Source organism: Mustela nigripes, chromosome 3, assembly GCF_022355385.1.
Source record: "Mustela nigripes isolate SB6536 chromosome 3, MUSNIG.SB6536, whole genome shotgun sequence".
Classification (NCBI taxonomy): Eukaryota; Metazoa; Chordata; class Mammalia; order Carnivora; family Mustelidae; genus Mustela; species Mustela nigripes.
The window spans coordinates 131,321,710-131,341,039 of NC_081559.1; the positions used below are offsets into that span (position 1 = coordinate 131,321,710).

At 40.2% G+C, this 19,330-nt stretch overlaps 1 long non-coding RNA gene across 1 annotated transcript in view; it reads right to left on the bottom strand.

Annotated features, from left to right (window-relative positions):
• Positions 1 to 9,880: 9,880 nt before the first annotated feature.
• The window catches only part of LOC132013127 (uncharacterized), a 78,854-nt gene continuing 69,404 nt past the window's right edge, over positions 9,881 to 19,330 (bottom strand). The window contains exon 3 of the long non-coding RNA XR_009402888.1: positions 9,881 to 9,966. This is a non-coding gene — a long non-coding RNA (uncharacterized LOC132013127). The remainder of the gene's footprint in view (positions 9,967 to 19,330) is intronic.

The window sequence follows — 19,330 nt, forward strand, 5'->3', positions numbered from 1 at the left end:
TGTCTATCTGAAAAGAAAGCTGTAATTACTACCATAAATGAACAATTCCCTGTATTTGCCACAAATCTCTCTTTAATGAACTGCATCCTATTCATTAAATGAGAGGAAAAAAATATGAGGACAGGAAATGGGAAGGGGTGGGGTAGGGGGACTGGAGGGAGGGTGGCAGAAATCACTTTATTTCGAACAGGAGGCAGTGAGACACAAATACAATCAAAGGGGTTAATCTAATCCCTTTGTGAGGCACTGAGTCAGAGAACAAGACAAAAACAAACCTGTGATCTGGAACTTCCCAAGCCCCCACTCGGGGGGATTAATGAGGAGTACACGGCTGTGAAATTACGTGCCCTCTGAGTCAGGAAAATGGTCCTACTGGTGCATGACCTTGAAATGAGGGGACGCAAACTTCACCTGATCCACAATTACCAAGCCCTGGGAGGAGGGGCTCAGGGAGAAGAGAGAGGACGTGAGGCTGGGCAAATGTTCAGAATGTGAAAACCCACAAACCTCAACCAACCTGAGGCTTGAAGGGGGATCGAAACACAACATGAAATATTCAGAGGACTTTCAAAGGACGTTGGCATTTGTGTGGAAGCATGAGGAGGCAAGCCTGTCCTCTTTATTTACACGTAGTGGATATTTTGTGGCTGTTGTTATGGACTTAGCGATGTTTGTCTCTGTTCAATTTTCCCTTTGCAATGAAAAATTGTTGCGAGATGATTTCTAGTCTTAGCTGCTTTACATGACAGTATTATCAAGGATTCATCAAGAGGCCATCTGTCGAATTTATGAAAAAAATATGCAAAAACAAAACAGATGAAAAGGAAAGAGCAAGACAGACTGGTCCAGGGGAAGATAGATGTGGCAGCATGTGCCTCCGTGTGAAAATTACAGCATTTAAATGCTGCGGAATAAATTACCGTGCCGAAAACTTAGTGATGCTCTCCCACTGTAGACGCTGCCCTTACCATAAGAACATAATGAAATATATCACATATCGGATCACCCTTTCCTCAGACTATTACTATATTCTAATGAAAAATTAGGAGAGGAGAGACACATAAACCTCAAGTGGGAGGGATGAAAATGAGCCAGAGTGGATTTGCTCTAGTATCAAGCCATGAGAAGCTTCTCCAAAATGCACAGTCCATATGGAAATAAGAGCTTTGCCCCCCCATTTATTAGGAAGTCAATAAAATAAATTACAGATTGTGTGAAAAACTGAAATAATATATATTAAAATGACAACGAGGCTGGCCAAGCTTACACCCAAATTAGATGGGCTGTAAAAACAATGTATTTCAGAAAGGAAATAGGAGGGGACATGAGGATACAGACGAATGACCAGAGCTGCGGTGTTGCCCCCTGTAGGCGAGACGCAGAACCACAGCACACAATGTCCGCTTGCTCCTGAAGAAGGGCCCAGCAAGCAACTTCGCCAGATCTGAACACTGTAGGGACAGACACCTAGCACAGCACAGCAAGGGGGCAGAGCACAGCAAGGGGGCAGCCCCCTTTGAAGTCCGTCTCCAGGCCCTAACTCTCCCACTGGCTTCCTCCTCCCCTGGGGGGGCCATTTCCCCTGCCCCTTCTAGAGTTTGACCAATAAGAAAGCTTCTATTTTAGTGCCTTAAGGAGATGGTTAGCAGTGCTGCTAAATAATGAACTAAATTATAAAGCTCCAAACACACAATAAAGATAATAGTTGGCATGGGCCCCTAAATTTCAAAGGAATGAGAGGAAAAAGCTAAGTCCTATCTCACCAAAAGCCAATGAGGGTAATGAGCCCACAGTGGAAAATGGTGAATTATAGTATTAGCCTACGTTAGTCAGTGCTGTGAGTAAATAATTTATAAACATGTAAATAAATAAAATACAAATAAATAAATAAATAAACTAATTTAACCCTTGCACTAACCCTATGAGATAATTTACCATTTATTACCGTTCCTCATTTCACAGATGGAGAATTGAAGCACAGAGAGATGTAAGCATCCCATCCAAAAATCACACAGCTACGGTGCAGAGATTTGGGTTCAGAGCACGTGCTCCATTCCACCAAAATGTGATGCCTCCCTTTAGGAAGGCAGCAAAGGTACCTCATTTTTTTTGTTTGAAATGTTACAAATTCTTCAGTCAAGAACTGTAAGAAGGAAGATATCTCTATGAACTTAAGTTAGACCATATCACCCCTGAGACCATTACAAACCATAATCCTAAACAGCCCCAGCTCTCTCTCTCACTCTTTCTGATAAGTGGAGGCTACATATTGAGAAGTGTTCCCTTCTATTATGGGACTAAATACAATAGAGTAATGATAATAAAGGTAAAGAAATTTTAAAAATAAAGGCCAAGAATACTGTGTCGACAAAAGATGAAAGGTGAAAAAATAAGCCCACAGGTCTGGTATAAGGGAATTCCTTAGAACTAAATTCAGGATGCTCTCCACTTTTGCTACCCATACTGGGAAATCCTGAAACATTTTAGATCTATGATACAGGAGTTTATAAACACTTTATCGGTATAAACCGAAAGTCTCTGATCTACAATGAACATCTGATTAAATATTTCACCTCTGAACCAGAAGCCATGTGTATTTATTAAATCAAAGACTTCCAAGGGAGAAAATATGATTTTGAAAACGAAAAATAATTTCAGTATGCAAGTAGGCAAATAACACTATAGACCCTATATAAGACAATATTTTCTGTGCTGATCCTGGTAAAACATTTAAGTTGAAGTTTTCTTCTATGTATACTTCCAACATAAACAGAAAGTTGACCAAATTTGATTCAGCACCTTATTTTCAACTTCGCTTTCACCTTTTATGGAATTATTATTATCTGTAAATAAGCACTGGAGTATATCAATTTAGGAAGGTTTCTGGTCTCAACTGAGCTGTTATAGGTGGTTAACGAGACTAACCACTTCTTTTGAAAAACACCAATCAGGTCTTCCCATGGAAGCATCTCAGCCACAGCAAGGTTGGGTGACATCACGAGTCATCTGTTCCTCCCTTCTTTTACTCTCTTACAATGCCCTGCACAATAGACATTGGCAATACTTCCTAAACGTACAAAAACCAACTTTTATGTATTATTTTTCAAAATACAAGTATAGTGGGATCATACTCATTGGACATACTGACCCTCTAATACCTGCTACTAACAAGTCCTTTGGCTTAATAAATCAAAATATCTATACTGATATAAGTAGCTTAGACTCAGCCAGATCTTTCCAATGAGTGACTTAGCCTAGGACATAGCAAAACTACGTCCAGCTAGCCAGTAGCCTTAGACAAATTTGTAAGTGGCACAAAATATTTTGTTTACCAGAAGTGTTTATCCAAACACTTTCACTCTTAGTTCTTCTGTCTCCTAAATCACCAGACCAGGAAGCACCCCAGTGGCCAAACACGAGCCGTGCATACACATCTTCATGAACAGGTATGGAGAGTCGGCCTCTGGCTGTCCAAGATCCCAGTACCTGGGATTACTCTCCATCCAGAAATCCATTGGTAACTTATATTTGATCAGTTTCTGTATGTGTGTAAGTGTAAGTTTGCTCATTGAACTGAAACCTGGCTTCCTTCACCTGTCCTTGACTCACAGTCCCTGATAGTTGCTGAAAAAGTATACAGTATACATGAATTCACACAGACATCACTCCACACAGCTATTCCTGAAATACTAGCTCTTCTTGCTCTTCCATTATTTCAATTTTTCTTTACTTCTGTCTCTACTTAACATTTACTTACACTCTTATTAAATGAGATTTATATTTTGATAGGCCTCCATCTAGATGTTTATTTGAAGCAGTTACTCATGGTGTTTTCCCCTCCGAAATGCCCTTGTACTTCTCATCCATCAACCCAGCTTCCTTTGGTCTCCTTTTAAACTAACCTCCTCCAGGAAGCATTCTTTGATTACCCTCACCCACAATGACCACTACTCTCTACTGTTGTATTTTTTTTCTCACATGGAGAAGCTACTTATGTATTCTTTATACACAAGGCCTTAAACATCATTGTGTTTATTGGATTGAAGAAATGCCTTGATTTATTTTTGTAATTTATCTACTTAACTAAAATCCATTTATAACATTTGTAAGTTAATTAATTTATAACATTTCTCCTATGTGAATATAAAAGTAAACCATTTAGGGATACTATCCTTCAACTTATAGCAGGAAATGACGTAACATAATAGGCATTTCAAACTTGATCTGTCCCAAATAAAACTCTTATTTTTTAATCCCAGAAACTCTCCCTCTCTCAGCATTCATTGTCTCTAAAAATGTCTCCATCATTCACCCAGTTTCTTAAGCAGGAAATTCTGGATCATCCTTGCCTTTACTCTCTCCTGCTGACTCACTACTGGCATTTCTGAACACCCTTGTTAGACCACCATCTGTAAAACGAGAAGAGCAATAATCACTAGCTTCAATTTTGGGGCAGGCTGCGATGCCTCTTTTGCATGTGAAGATTTTACACACACATACACACCCCAGAAAAATTCATAAAATGAAAAATAGTAATAGTGAGAACTAAACAGAGACTGAAGATAAGAACAGTTTCCAAAATATTCTAAGTTACTGTATTTCATGGGGGGGGGGGTATTTTTATAGAATATACTTCAAATATTGAAGCATCTGCATTAATCTCCTATATAATCCTGCATATAATCTCCTATAATTATATCCAAAAAATGTAGATATAACAACCCTGCATGAGGCTAAACATGTGTCGGTCCTATCTTAGTTTAACAATAATATTTTATGATCATATTGTAGTTTATAATGGCTTTCATGCCGCTCATGTCATTTCTCCCTTACTATAGCACCATGACAACTATGACTGCATTTTACAGATAGATGTGCTGGTTAACTTGCCCAAGGTCACTTAGTGTGTCATTGCTGAAATTCATCTAAGAACCTCAGTTTCCCAATGCCTGGTACAGTGCTCATGCTATTAGAACTTTCTCTGAGCAATCCTTACCCTATGAAATCAGTAGAAGATCCCAAACATGTATGTATTCACACACATGCACTAGACATGTGTGCACCTACACACACACGTGCACACACATACACACACACATATACTCCCATACTGAGTTTCTTTTTACTTTTAAAGATTTATTTATTCATTTTAGAGAGGAGAAGGGAGGAGCGAAGGAAGAGAGAGAGAGGGGATCCCAAGAAGACTCCCCACCGAACACAGAGCCCAGTGTGGAACTTGATCCCATGACCCTGAGATCATGACCTAAGCTGAAAGCAAGAGTCAGACGCTCAACAACCAAGCCCACCCAAGTGCCCCCACTGAGCTTCTTTATGGTCACCAAAGAGTCAGGCTCTTTCAGGAGGCCCACAACCACCGATGAATTCAGTGATTTGCCTGCCTCGCTCCCTAATAACAAGGGTATTTCATGAGAAAGCTGAAAGGTATCACCTAAGACCCCGTTAACACACATTAAATTAGTTTCCCAGTGCACGATGCCACCCCACAGTGGAGTCACTGACACCAATAAAGGAGGCTGCCCAGCGTCCTCAGCCGGGCTCCTGGAGGAGAGAAATCTCAGCCTCAGGCGGAGCAGCTCGTGACGCCAGAGCTGTAAGGCAAACATCCTAAAGAGCAGTCCTGGCCCCGGGTTGTACTTGGGTCCATTTTGTTCCTTTTAAAGCTACTGCCTTTAATAGAACAAATCTCTTTTGATCTGTGCCTGCTCAGCATGTGGAAAGAGGATGAGAGAGTTTGTGTTATCTTAGTTTAATAACTGTTACACCAAATAAACACTATGCACAGCACTCAGCCTTGTAGAATCGGAAAATAAATCATCACCAAAAAGCTTATTTTACAAACCCACAAATCATCAGAAATATAAATGCTTTCCTTTCTATTCCCATGTTTTAATAAAGACTCCCCCCTCTTTTTTTTTCAGACTCACTCAATTACAATATCACTATCAGTTCACATTACAGGTCAGAGATACGGCGCTTAATGTATGTAGAGCCAGTCCTCCTCTCCTAATAACCTGTCATTCCGGGGATTTGAATGTCAGAACACAGCCTGCCGCGGTAATGCTAGTCGGCAGCCCGATGATGAAAACTTTGGACAAATCATGAAGAACATTCCAGATCCACATCGTCGGAAGGTTACCGGGGAGAGCCTTTCATTCTGCTTTGACCCCTTGATCTGACAAGTGACACCTACAAAATGAACAGCTCTCCAACTTAAATTGTTTAACTGTAGCCTGATCAGTTTTATTATCTTGCTAATCCGGATATCAGCCGTTTCATCAGAATGGAAGATATGCATATCATGAATTATTTTGACACGGGGACCTTTTAATTTTTGCCAGCAATATTTCACTGCCCCAATCAGGGCCTGCAGTCACTGGTGCTGTTCGCCTCCTGGGATGTCAGAGGACAGCGCACTCCTGACAGCACCAAATCATCCGGGAGCTGGAACGAGCCTTCGCTGCAATTATTATTGTCTTCCGTAGTCATGCATTTCATTACGGCGCAGGCAGCCAGGGCCTTGGGGTTCAGGACAGCCTTCTCCAGGAAGCTCTGCCATTTTATGGGCTTGTGGAGCTCTGGGGTGTGATTTCCCCTCTCCTTCCCCTCAGTAGACAAGGCGAGGTGAATTTCTAATAAAAACAAAACACGAGGCCGGCACTGCGGGAAGAGCAAGCTCAGTACAGGACATTAAGCAGCAGTGAGGCAGCGTGAATGGCCCACTTGAAGTTTATGAAAGCAGTGGTTAATCAGCAATATGGTTTGCTACAGAGAGAAATAAAGAACAGTTTATCGGGGCGGGGTGGAGGGGCAACGCTCCTTTCTAAATTGCAAAGTGCTCAGAACGCTTTCTTAAAGAAAACTCCCTTTTCCCTTAGATGTGTTTCTTAATTTCTCTCTCCCCTGTGGACCATTTTCTCCTTTTGAATTTCCATCCTAAGAGGATCCAGCCCCCACTCGAAGCCTGGTCCGCATGGTCTGCATCACCGACCTGTGCTTTGGCACTGTGCCATCATCCGCACGGAACAGCCTCTAGAAACGCGCTGTCATCTTTACTCTGAGGTGATTACAGAGCCTGTCGCTCATCAAAACTCAAGGCACCTTCTTTCTAAGTACCTGTGGGAGAAAGTTTGTTCTAGTCTCACAAACAACTGATCCATGTTTACCTTGAGGGCACTGGGAATTATATACTTTATTACACTTCCTTTTCTTGAGAAGACTGCTAGAAGGGGCGCCTGGGTGGCTCAGTGGGTTAAAGCCTCTGCCTTCAGCTCGGGTCATGATCTCAGGGTCCTGGGATCGAGCCCCACATCGGGCTCTCTGCTCAGCAGAGAGCCTGCTTCCTCCTCTCTCTGCCTGCCTCTCTGCCTGCTTGTGATCTCTGTCCGTTAAATAAATAAATAAAATCTTAAAAAAAAAAAAAAGAAGAAGAAGAAGAAGAAGAAGACTGCTAGAAACCTCAAAACTAAATTTTCTATTCCTCAAAATATTAAACATAGAACTACCCTATGATCTGGAAACTCCACGCTGGGTATACATTTAAAAGAATTGAGAACAAGGACCCAAACAGATATAGATACCATGTTCATAATAGTATCATTCATAACACAAGAGGTGGAAGTAACTTAAGTGTCCATTGATGGATGAATGAATAAACAAAGTGCAGCATGTATGTACAATAGAATGCTACTCGGCCTTGAAAAGGAGCGAAATTCTCACACAGGCTACAACACGGATGAACCTTGACGAACTAATGCTAAGTGAAGCAAGCCAGTCACAGAAGGACACAAGCACTGCATGACTCCACTTCCATAAGATATCTAAAGTAGTCAATTTTATAGAGAGAAGTAGAATGGTAATTGCCAGGGGGGGCCTGGAAAGAGAGAGAAATGGGAAGTTATTGTTTAATGGGTACAGAGTTCGGTTTGGGATGATGAAGAAGTTCTGGACATGGACGGCAGTGATGGTTGCAGAACAATGTGAATGTCCTTAGTGTCACTGAACGACACACTTTAAAATAGTTAAAATGATAAATTGTATGGTATGTTTATTTTACCACAATTTTATTTTATTTTTTTAAAGATTTTATCTATTTATCTGAAGAGAGAGAGAGATCACAAGAAGGCAGAGAGGCAGGCAGAAAGAAAGGGAGAAGCAGACTCCCCGCAGAGCAGAGAGCCTGATGCGGGGCTCGATCCCAGGACCCCGAGACCATGACCTGAGCTGAAGGCAGAGACTTAACCCACTGAGCCACCCAGGCGCCCCTATTTTACCACAATTTTTAAAAAATTAACTTTGCAGGGGTGCCTGGGTGGCTCAGTGGGTTAAGCCGCTGCCTTCGGCTCAGGTCATGATCTCAGGGTCCTGAGATCGAGTCCCGCATCGGGCTCTCTGCTCAGCAGGGAGCCCGCTTCCCTCTCTCTCTCTCTGCCTCTCCATGTACTTGTGATTTCTCCTCTGTCAAATAAATAAATAAAATCTTTAAAATGCAAACTATTTTTAAAAAATTAACTTTGCAGTAAATCTCTAGCACAAGTATAGAATACATATTTGTCTCATTACTGCCTTTATTTCTTCTTCCTACGTTTACATTATCTTTGCTTTATTTTCCTCACCAACTCTTTTAAAATATTATTTTATTGTTGTATGTTGGTTTTTATAGTACCATGACTTAAAAATTTTTTTTGGCAGAACAAGGAAGGATTTCCATATTAAAGTGCACTCAGTCTAGCATGACAAAGCTGTTGGTGATTGTGTCCCAGAGAAGGAGTGAGAAATACATATTTCTGAAGTCCATTAGGGACACTGAGATACGAAGGGAAACCTCTGAGAGGGAAGACTTCCTTCTCACTCCTCCTTGACTTGGAGGGACCCCTCTGTCCCCAGGGCCACAAGGAGACTTCGTACAGAGCTCCCCTGGACCCTTTCGCCCAGCCCAGTATCAAAACGCGTCACTTCTCTCCCCTACTCCCAGCCAGCCTCATGAGCATTCTACCTCGCAGAGCCTCATGCTCAGAAGGGAGCTTGGCTTAGTGGTCTACTGTGAAACAGTGAATTTCTTAATAACTTCTTCACGAAGAGCTCCGGATTTTCATTTTGAACCACACAAATCCTGCAAACTCGCAAATTATGTGGTTGGTCTTACCTCCCCTAGACAGTGATCATCTCTGGGGAAAGAAACCCATCTAACTTTTCTTTGAATCACCAGTCCCAACCCCAGTGCCTGAAAGGCAAGTCCATGGAAAGAGTCAAAAAATATTTGTTGCACAAACAATGAAGGAAACTATAGGAAGCCCTTGTTTTCACAGTTCTAAGTATCCCTTCTTCAAGATCACATATCAAACCTGCTCCAGAAAAAGCCCGCACAAACAGGAAGGACAGGCTTCATGGATGAAAGGAAGGTTTATGGTCGTGACCAAGAATAAAGAGGACACCGTGCCCCTTAATCTTTCCTAGGTTGGAATCCACACATAGGATTCACCTTTGATGTGAAGAATGGGCTGTTTGTTGCAGCCAGAGCTCGAGTGGTTGTACCCCAAGCTCCAGCCTCTTCAAGACAGAACCTTGTACAGATTCTTCTCATATTGACACTGTTTTTTTAAACTCTCCAGAGATGTGATTTTCACAGCTCCCTTAGGTAACACAACTTAGCCACCGCATTATTCTTCACAATTTCCCTAGGACATGAGGCTTTAATAGTTCTCCATTTAAGAAGACAGAAATATGGAGAAAGGGAACAGAGTTGGAAGAAAATCATGAGGAAAGGAAACTGAAAGCTTAGCAAGGAAGACAGACACGCAGACAGTCAGAAAGCAAAACAGCCACCGCGGATCACGACTCGTAACTCACAGCTCTCTTCGGGTGCAGGACCTTTACGATATCCAACTTCCAGAGAAGGTTGTCCAGAAGCTGGGGGCTTCCAGATCACTTATTTTCATTTCCCAGAACCTAAGAAAATAGAAAGAAATATCCATCAAAGAAGCCATTTAGGATCTTTGAAATATGACTTATACTTTCTTTCTACAGGAGGATTAGGGGCCAGAGTAAATCAAAGACATTAATCTGAGGCAGGAAAGGGGAAACATAGCAAATCGGTATGTGGAGGGAAAAGAGGGGATACAAGAGGCAACGGCATCCAGGGCAGCATTTTCTAGTGTGCAGACTTTCCCTGAGCCACCCCCCACCCACATGCTCCCTCGGTTCCTAACAGCATCTTCATCAATTAAGATTCTATGAGACTGGCAGGCTCCGAGATCAGCAGTACCATCCACATACTCACTATTCCACTGGCAAGGCGAACAATTCCGAATATTAAAAGTAAAGCAACACGTTCTGCCATGTCTTTTGTATACAGACAGCTGAAGCTGCGTGAAAGTTTGGCACCAAAAGGCCAAGTACCATATTTTCAGCCACCCACACGCCAAACCCCATAATAACTACAGACTCTAGATGTGAAATTTTCAGACATTTGCAGTGAAGGAAAACTAATAGTCATGTTTCTTCATGTGCTTCCTTTCCTAACAGGGCAGTTTCTCAACTTTAAAACCCCGTCAATGTAAGCTAAAGAGAACAAAGGGTGCTGCGGAGATATTTTCACCAGATGTCAAATGGTGCTTATTTATTTAAACAGAAAACCCCACTTTGTACATTTGGTTCATTTAGTGGTATGTGCTCTGTAACAAGTATTTTTTATGAGTAAAAAGCTGCCACCAGTGTGCTTAAGTTACAATAGGGCTTCAAAAAAGTCTGTTAGCTGAGACTAAATATTGCTCTTTTTGCTTTTGGTTGAAATGTAAATTTCATTGCCATCCTCCCTCTATTACAGGAGAAACGTTGTTGCTTAAAGTCATAGCAGGACTAATAATTAGTTCTCCCTCTGTGGTCAAAGCTAGAGGCAAAGATGTTTGGTTCACTGTGCTTTTTAAGGTAGGTATATATGCTACAGAGCATTGATTTTCTCAAACATTAACAGCAGGAAACATATCAATTCCCTCCTGTGTGAATAACTGGGCTTCTAGGACCTGAATAAGCCATCGGAACCTACAGGCTGAGAACTTGTGTTGCCCACTGCGGATAATAAAATAGGTCATCCAGTACTCCTCTGAGCCTCTGCAAATAAGGAGCATGTTAACTTGTTCTATAAATGAAAGGCCTGTATGTCCCTCATTCTGCCAGATAGAAAATGTAATTTTAGGTCAGATCCTGGTCAAGGAGTGTCTCTACCTGTCAAAGATAAGGTGTTTCAAATACCCCTTCTACCAATAAGGTGAGAAACAGCTGGACAGAGATCACACCTGGCAAAGATTCAGAAAAGACCAGAAAGCTTCAGAGATAAGCAAATAGAGAAGGAGTGTATTCCGAGATGATCAAGTACTCAACACCATATTCTACAGAGCATAATGCAGAGGGCCAATCCCCTCAGAAATACAATGAATAAAAGAATTTATGAGAACTTTATCTTTGGATTTCCTGGGGCCTTCAGGTCCCTGGTATAAGAAGTGAACTCCCAGCACAGAAGGGCCAGAGGCATAAATGAAGGGGAGAACTTAGGGAAAGGTCAGCTACACTGGGACAATGGAAGAAGGGGAGCCCCAGCTGAGTGTGAACAAAAATTATTCACTCAGTATATTCGGTGAAGGGTTTTCACCAGTTCCTTGATGAAGAGAAACTGGTAGATTAAAACCAGCATTACTGTGTGTACGTGTTATAAATCATGATATACATATTAGATATATAATATCTAGTACATAATATGGTATCCATATAGGATAATATAGTGTACATAATTTTATTTAATATAACTTTTCAGTAAAGTGTACTTAGTTCTCATCTCATGCTATGCCTTATCCATTTTTAACTTTTCTTTTTCAAACCCAGGGTTATATAATCCACTCAACTTTATGTTATACTTAGAAATCTGGATAAACAGGGCCAAAATAATATTCTAGTGAAAACTTAGACCTATTAGATTTTATTTATCAGATATCCATTGATGGACTATCATAGATAACATCAGTGATGTGGAATCTCATACGGAATGCTAACTTAACTTCCTTCTTTATCAGGACAGTGGCTTACTTATATTTCCTAAGAAAACCTGCCACTATAAAACACCTAGAAATATGGACCATTTTTTAAAATTCTTTTAAATGAATATATGATCCAAAAAAAGTAAGCAAAATCACTGGGGGCCAAAAATAAAAAGGAAACTAAAAACCAGAGTGGCGAGCCATCTCTGAGCTTTTCACTGCATTGAAAACACTCATTATTCACCAAAAACAAGGCTCTGTTTTAATGGCCAAATAAGAACAGGACATATGGCCTTGGGCCTAAATGTAGGGAGTTATAATGGAGTCCCCTGATAATCAGAAATTTTCAAAAATTTCAGAGAAAGAGGATGTGAGGACAATCTTCTTTTAAAGAAAAAGACTTTATTCATTTATTTGAGAGAGCGAACTCACGTGAGCAGCGGGTAGGAACAGAGGGCAAAGCCGAATCCCCACTGAGCAGGGAGCCCAACGCGGAAATCAATCCCAGGACCCCGGGAACATGACCTGAGCTGAAGGCAGACACTTGACTGACTGAGCCACCCAGGTGCCTTGTGAGGGCAATCTTGCTACATCTGTCACCTCATTGATCACCAGGGTTAAGTCAGCAGATCTGGCTCATGAGGCAGGTATCCCCAACCTCCCTCAACTCTCCATGTGTGTTACTCCAAGCTGAGGCTGGGTCAGAGAACAACCTTCCCCAATGGAGAAGGACCACTTGTGGGTCAAATGTATAGAAATAGCTGTGCGCCCCTGCTAGTACCTCCAAACACACTCCCAAGGTCCATTTGTAGGAGAACGTAGGGAAGTCAAACTTCCAAGACGGCAGACACAACCAAATGAGGCTCCACATGTGGAAGGCTGCCTTTCTTAAAAAAAAAAAAAGTTTTTCAGAGAAAGAGGAAACTAAAAAAATATCAAATCTCCAACTGTTAATCATAATAGTATATATTTTCAATCCCAGACTATATTCAGGTTTAAAAAACAAAAAACAGGGGCACCTGGGTGGCTCAGTGGGTTAAGCCTCTGCCTTCAGCTCAGGTCATGATCTCAGGGTCCTGGAATCGAGTCCCGCATCCAGCTCTCTGCTCGATAGGGAGCCTGCTTCCTCCTCTCTCTCTCTCTCTGCTTGCCTCTCTACCTGCTTGTGATCTCTGTCAAATAAATAAATAAAATCTTTAAAAAATAAATAAATATAAATAAATAAATAAATAACAAAAAACGGATGCACCTGGGAGGCTGAGTCAGTTAAGCAACCGATTCAATTTCAGCTCAGGTCATGCTCTGAGTCTTGGGATCCAGCCCTGCACTAGGCTCCACCCTCAGCAGGGGAGTCTGCTTAAGATTCTCTCTTTCCCTGGCTTTCTGCCCCTCCTCCTTCTCTGTCTCTCTCAAATAAATCTTAAAAAAAAAAAAATTAGGGGCCCCTGGGAGGCTCAGTAGGTTGGATGACCAACTCATTTTTTGTTCAAGTCATGATCTCATGGGTCTTAAGATCAAGCCCTGCATTGAGTTCTTTGCTCAGCAGGGAGTCTGCTTAAAGGATTTGATCCCTCTGCCTCTCCCCCCACATTCTCAAGTTCCCGCTCTCAAATAAATAAATAAATCCTTAAAAAAAAAAAAAAAGGAACTAAAAAAAAAAAAAACACCAGCTCTAGGAGGGCACATTGATGCAATGAACACTGGGTATTATATAAGACTGATGAATCACTAAACTCTACCTCTGAAACTAATAATGCACTATATGTTAATTAATTGAATTTAAATTTAAAAAAAAATACCAGCTCTAATGTTGGAGAATATGGAAATACAGGCCTGTATCATGCATGGTCCAGAAATTTGAGGTATCAATATAAAAAGTAGTACCTAACTTGTAATACTCCTCTAAAATACCTAAAAGAACCAACTAAATATAAAATCTCCCTTTAGAAATACAGCCTCAAGCTGGTCAATCAAGGGTCACATAGTAACTCTATGTATCATATTTTAAGGAACTGCCAAACTGTTTTTCAAAGTGGTTACAAAATTTTACATTCCCACCAGCAATGCATATAACTGCCAATTTCACCACATACTTGCCAACATTCATTATTGTCTATCTTGTTTTAGCAATCCTAGTGGGTGTGAAGTGGTATGGCACTCTGGTTTTATCTTTTCTCTAATGGCTTATGATATGGAGCATCTTTTAATGTGCTTATTGGCCATTTGTTTCTCTCCTATGGATAAATGTCTACCCAAATCACTGGCCCATTTTTTAAATTGTACTAAATGTACCAGTTTTGTTGTTCATTTATAAAAGTTCTTTACATATTCTGAACACAAGTCTGTAATCAAAGGTATTACTTACACATAATTTTTTTCATTTTGTGGATTATATTTTCACTTTTTTTATAATATCTCTTGAGGCCCATAAGTTTTTGAATTTTAAACAGATTTTACTCTTTAGAGCAATTTAGGTTTGCAGCAAAATTGACTAGATGCTACAGAGATTTCCCATCCTGCCCCCACTCATGCATAGCCTCCTTCATTATTAACAACGCCTCATCAGAGTAGTACATTTATTAAAACTGATACACTTGCAATGACACCATTATCACCAAAATCCATAAGTTACATTACAGTTCACTCTTGGTGTTGTACAGTCTACTGGTTTTGACAAATGCATAATAACATATTCACCATTACAGTATCATACAGAGTAATTTTGCTACCCTAAAAATCCTCAGTGCTCCTACTGTTCATCTTTCCTTCCCCTTAAATCCTGGCAACCACTGATCTTTTTACTGTCTCCATAGTTTTCCCTTTTCCAGAACATCACATACTTGGAATCTTACAATATATAGTATTTCCAGATTGGCTTCTTTCACTTAGTAGCATATATTTAATTTTACTCCATATCTTTTCATGGCTTGATAGCTCATTTCTTTTTAGTGTTGAATAAAAATCCACTGCTTGATGTCCACAATAGCTAAACTATGGAAAGAACCTAGATGTCCATCAACAGATGATGGATAAAGGTATGTTATTTATACACATTGGAATGCTTTGCAGCCACCAAAAAGCTGAAATCCTGCCATTTGCAATGACACGGATGGAACTAGAAGATACTATGCCAAGTGAAATAAGTCAATCAGAGAAAGACAATTATCATATGATCTCCCTGATATGAGGAACTTGAGAGGTAGAGCAGGAAGTCATGGGGGGTAGGGAGGGAAAAAATGAAACAAGACGGGATTGGGAGGACGACAAACCATAAGAGACTCTTAATCTCAGTATTAATCTCTTAATCTCAGGGTTGCTGGGAGCAGGGGTTAGGGATAGGGTGGCTGGGTTATGGACATTTGGGAGCATATGTGCTATGGTGAGTGCTGTGAATTGTGTAAGACTGATGAGTCACAGACCTCTACCCCTGAAGCAAATAAAACATTATATGTTAATTAGAAAAAAAAATTCACTGTTTGGTTGTACCACAATTTATTGACCTATCCACCTACTAAAGGTAAATAGGGCATCTTGATTGCTTCAAATTTTAACATCTTCATCGCTTCAAGTTTTGACAATTATGAATACAGATGCTAGAAACATCCATGTTCAGATTTTGGTGTGGACATAAGTTCTCAACACTTTTGCTTAAATACCAATAAGTATGATTGCTAGCTTATATGGTAAGAGTATGCTTACTTTTATAAAAAACTACCAAAATATCTTCCAATGTAGCTGTACCATTTTATGTTCCCACAAGCAATCAATGAAAGTTCCCATATTCATTCATCATTTAATATTGATGGAGAAGTTAGAGGACTAACATTCCTTGACTTCAAGACTTACTATAAAGATACAGTTATTAACCCAGTGTGGTATACATAAAATTCAAATCCTTGCCAACATTTGCTGTTTTCAGTGTTCTGGATTTTAATCATTCTAAATAGGTGTGCAGTGATAGTTCATTGTTGTGTTAATTTGCATTTTCCTGATGACATATGATGCATCTTTCATATGCTTATCATATGTATATCTTTGGGGGCTATTTATTAAAGATATTTGGTCAGTTTTTTAGATGGGTTGTTTTCTTATTGTTGAGTTTTAAGAGCGCTTTGTGTATTTTTTTTATTTCATTTAACTAAAAAAAAAAAAGATTTTTAAAAAATTTTTTTTTATTTCTTTTCAGCGTAACAGTATTCATTGTTTTTGCACCACACCCAGTGCTCCATGCAATCCGTGCCCTCTCTAGTACCCACCACCTGGTCCCCCCAACCTCCTACCCCTGCCCCTTCAAAACCCTCAGACTGTTTTTCAGAGTTTATAGTCTCTCATGGTTCACCTCCCCTTCCAATTTCCCTCAACTCCCTTCTCCTCTCCATCTCCCCTTGTCCTCCATGCTATTTGCTATGCTCCACAAATAAGTGAAACCAAATGATAATTGACTCTCTGCTTGACTTATTTCACTCAGCATAATCTCTTCCAGTCCCGTCCATGTTGCTACAAAAACTGGGTATTCATCCTTTCTGATGGAGGCATAATACTCCATAGTATATATGGACCACATCTTCTTTATCCATTCGTCTGTTGTAGGGCATCTTGGTTCTTTCCACAGTTTGGCGACCATGGCCATTGCTGCTATAAACATTGGGGTACAGATGGCCCTTCTTTTCACTACATCTGTATCTTTGGGTTAAATACCCAGTAGTGCAATTGCAGGGTCATAGGGAAGCTCTATTTTTAATTTCTTAAGGAATCTCCACACTGTTTTCCTAAGTGGCTGCACCAACTTGCATTCCCACCAACAGTGTAAGAGGGTTCCCCTTTCTCCACATCCTCTCCAACACATGTTGTTTCCTGTCTTGCTAATTGTGGCCATTCTAACTGGTATAAGGTGGTATCTCAATGTGGTTTTAATTTGAATCTCCCTGATGGCTAGTGATGATGAACACTTTTTCATGTGTCTGATAGCCATTTGTATGTCTTCATTGGAGAAGTGTCTGTTCATATTTTCTGCCCATTTTTTGATATGATTGTTTTGTGTGTGTTGAGTTTGAGGAGTTCTTTATAGATCCTGGATATCAACCTTTGTCTGTCATTTGCAAATATTTTCTCCCATTCTGTGGGTTGCCTCTTCGTTTTGTTGACTATTTCCTTTGCTGTGAAGTAGCTTTTAATCTTGATGAAGTCCCAAAAGTTCATCTTCCCTTTTGTTTCCGTTGCCTTTGGAAACATATCTTGAAAGAAGTTGCTGTGGGTGATATCGAAGAGGTTACTGCCTATTTTCTCCTCTAGAATTCTGATGGATTCCTGTCTCACGTTGAGGTCTTTTATCCATTTTGAGTTTATCTTTGTGTACGGTGTAAGAGAATGGTCAAGTTTCATTCTTCTACATATAGCTATCCAGTTTTCCCAGCATCATTTATTGAAGAGACTGTCTTTTTTTCACTGTGTATTTTTTCCTGTTTTGTCAAACCAACTCCACACATAAGAAGTGAAATAATCAAGATTAGAGCAGAGATCAACAAGGTAGAAACCAGAGATACAGTGGAACATATCAATGAAACTAGAAGTTGGTTTTTTGAAAGAATCAATAAGATCAATAAACCAATGGCCACACTAATCCAAAAGAAAAGAGAGAAAGCCCAAATTAGTAAAATTATGAATGAAAAGGGAGAGATCACAACTAACACCAAGGAAGTAGAAACAATCATCAGAAGTTATTATCAACAGTTATATGCCAATAAGCTAAGCAACCTAGATGAAATGGATGCATTCCTGGAAAACTATAAACTCCCAAAATTGAACTAGGAAGAAATTGACAACCTGAATAGACCAATATCTAGTAATGAAATTGAAGCAGTGATCAAAAACCTCCCAAAACACAAGAGCCCAGGACCTGATGGATTCCCTGGGGAATTCTACCAAACTTTCTTTTTTTTTTTTTTTAAGATTTTATTTATTCATTTGACAGAGATCACAAGTAGGCAAAGAGGCAGGCAGAGAGAGAGAGAGAGAGCAGGAAGCAGGCTCCCTGCAGAGCAGAGAGCCCGATGTGAGGCTCGATCCCAGGACCCTGGGATCATGACCCGAGCCGAAGGCAGAGGCTTTAACCCACTGAGCCACCCAGGTGTCCCTCTACCAAACTTTCAAAGAAGAAATAACCCTATTCTCCTGAAGCTATTTCAAAAAATTGAAGCAGAAAAAAACTTCCAGACTCTTTCTATGAAGCCAGCATTACCCTGATCCCCAAACTAGGCAAAGACCCTACCAAAAGGAGAATTTCAGATCAATATCACTGATGAATATGGATACTAAGATTCTCAACAAGATCCTAGCAAACAGGATCCAACAGCACATTAAAAAGATTATCCACCATGACCAGGTGGGATTCATCCCTGGGCTGCAAGCGTGGTTCAACATCCGAAAATCAATCAATGTGATAGATCAAATTAATAAGAGAAGAGAGAAGAACTACATGGTCCTCTCAATTGATGCAGAAAAAGCATTTGACAAAATCCAGCATTCGTTCCTGATTACAACACTTCAAAGTATAGGGATAGAGGGAACATTCCTCAACTTCATAAAATCTATCTATGAAAGACCCACAGCAAATATCATCCTCAATGGGAAAAAGCTCACAGCCTTCCCTTTGAGATCAGGAACACAACAAGGATGCCCACTCTCATCACTCTTGTTCAACCTAGTATTAGAAGTCTTAGGAACAGCAATCAGAAAACAAAGAGAAATAAAAGGTATCCAAATTGGCAATGAAGAAGTCAAACTCTCTCTCTTCGCAGATGACATGATTCTTTATATGGAAAACCCAAAAGACTCCACCCCCAAACTACTAGAACCCATATAGCAATTCAGCAATGTGGCAGAATACAAAGTCAATGTACAGAAATCAGTGGCTTTCTTATACACTAACAATGAAAATAAAGAAAGGGAAATTAGAGAATCGATTCCACTTACTATAGCACCAAGAACCATAAGATACCTGGGAATAAACCTAACCAAAGAGGTAAAGTATCTGTACTCGAGGAACTACAGAACACTCATGAAAGAAATTGAAGAAGACAAAAAAAGATGGAAGACCATTCCATGCTCTTGGATTGGAAGAATAAACATTGTTAAAATGTCTATACTGCCTAGAGCAATCTGTACTTTTAATGCCATTCCGATCAAAATTCCACTGGTATTTTTCAAAGAGCTAGAGCAAATAATCCAAAAATTTGTATGGAATCAGAAGAGACCCTGAATTGCTACGAAAATGTTGAAAAACA